We start from the raw sequence: 2,124 nt of genomic DNA, 5'->3' as shown, positions 1-2,124 counted from the left end.
TTGAAGACATCTATACAAGAAGTGCAGCAATTATAAAACTACATAAAGATTGTGAGAAAATTCTGATTGAGAAAGGAATTAGGCAGGGAGATCCCCATCTCCTAAATTATTCACAGCATGACATTTCTGAGAATTTAGATTGGGAAGATATTTGAATTGATATACATTAATAACTTAAAAATTGCAGATGACATAGTAGCGTTTAGTGAATCATGGGAGGAAATACAAAAGATGATAGAACATATTTATAAAGAAAGAAATTTAGGACTGAAAATTAATATGAGTAAAACTAAGATGATGATCAATAAAAGTGCATAGAGTCAAGAATTCAGAGTTATGGATGTAACTTTAGAGATTGTTAACAATAAATGTTTCCCTAGGGCACGAAAACGAAATTAAAAGAAGGATAAGCATGATGATGGAGAGCTTTTGGTGAACAAAATGAGATTAAGAAATATAAAATGCCACTTTCTCTAAAATAGAAAAGTAATTAATGAGATGGTCCTGCCAATATTGACTTGGAGCCTTATTAAAGCCTAAGAACATAAGCTAGTTACAATTCAAAGAGCTATTGGAAGAAAAATTATTGGAATAGCACTAAGAGACCGGAAAAGAGCAACATGGATACGAGAACAAACTAAAGTAAAGGATATTGTGTCAACATGTATGGGCATGGGCAGGGCATATAATGCGAATGACAGATAATAGGTGGACATTAAAAATAGCTGAATGGGTCCCTAGAGAGTGTAGAAGAAGCTGGAGAAGGAAGAGAAGACGATGGATTGACGAACTAAGAAGGTTTACGGTTTTGGACTACCACAGAAAGACCATAAACAGACGCAAGTGGAGTGACCTGTCTGAGGCCTTTGTACTGCAGTAAACAAATGATGGCTGATATATATATATATATATATATATATATATATATATATATATATATATATATATATATATATATATATATATATATATATATATAAATATATATATATATATATATATATATATATATATATATATGAGAGAGAGAGAGAGAGAGAGAGAGAGAGAGAGAGAGAGAGAGAGAGAGAGAGAGAGAGAGAGATATGTATGTATACGTAAGCATACATGGTAGTATGGTCTTTTCCTCATAAAATTTCAAAGACTTGTTATAAAAAAGTAACTTATTAGACTGCTATGCTACTTTTGTTCCTCTCCTCTTCACTTACTTGTCATTGGAATAAAGTGGTGTTTTTCATATTTGGCCTCATCCGGTTGACTTCAGATGTACCTGAAATGGAAATAAATATTAATAACCCAGCACATCCTGTTAGGCAATACAAGTCAGTTCTCCTTCCGTGAACTTTGAACATTAAGCCTTGGTGTGAGCTGCTTAACTCAGTCTCGTATGTTTTTGACCTTTTCAGCATCTGAAAATGCCCTGTGACATTTCATATTATTTCCACTGTTGTTTGACGTTTAGGATTTTTCAGGAGTGCGTGTTTGCGGGCTTTTCTGTGTTTGTGCGTGTCCTTCTTTTCCTTCCTCCCTCCCTCCCCCTCTCTCTCTCTCTCTCTCTCTCTCTCTCTCTCTCTCTCTCTCTCTCTCTCTCTCTCTCTCTCTCTCTCTCTCTCTCTGCTGATTTATTTGACTGAAAATGAAAACAGGAAATTCTTCCAATTTACTCACGTATCATTATTTAATTATCAGTTTTCTGATGAAAGTAGATGGAAGGGGGAAGGGGTTTAGGGCCGGGGTGGGGGACTAAGGTTTCTTTCATTTTTGCTATTGATTGTTCCTATAAAGAATCACTCAATAAACCACCATTGACAATGGATTATCATTAATTAGAGCAAATGATTGACCCATCCTGTCCATGACTATATTTTTCCCTTAATACGTTTAGATTATTGTAGTCCTTGTATTTATGTAATCATATTAAAATTTGGATCTTAACCTTCAAACATGATATTGGTGATTTGCATTAATGACTTTCATTAATATATTATTGCATTCTAGTTCTCCGGACCTGCTAAAGGATTTGTTCCTAAAAGTGTGAAGATGTAAGATAATTAGGTCGAAGGAAGACAAATGGAATTACTGTGAAGTAATGCTGTAGACACGAAACAAGGCAGCAGAAGTATG

The 2,124-nt window shown here is 34.4% G+C and overlaps 1 protein-coding gene across 1 annotated transcript in view; it reads right to left on the bottom strand.

Moving 5' to 3' along the window:
* Nucleotides 1-1,273, bottom strand: part of LOC137632335 (leukocyte antigen CD37-like) — a 457,406-nt gene extending 456,133 nt beyond the window's left edge. Inside the window, exon 1 of the mRNA XM_068364267.1 lies at nucleotides 1,209-1,273. The gene's annotated coding sequence lies outside the window, so the exon portion shown is untranslated. The remainder of the gene's footprint in view (nucleotides 1-1,208) is intronic.
* Nucleotides 1,274-2,124: the final 851 nt, after the last annotated feature.

This window comes from Palaemon carinicauda, chromosome 41 (assembly GCF_036898095.1).
Source record: "Palaemon carinicauda isolate YSFRI2023 chromosome 41, ASM3689809v2, whole genome shotgun sequence".
Taxonomy (NCBI): Eukaryota; Metazoa; Arthropoda; class Malacostraca; order Decapoda; family Palaemonidae; genus Palaemon; species Palaemon carinicauda.
The sequence above is the reverse complement of the archived record's forward strand: the minus strand, read 5'-3'. Positions and strand labels throughout refer to the sequence as shown.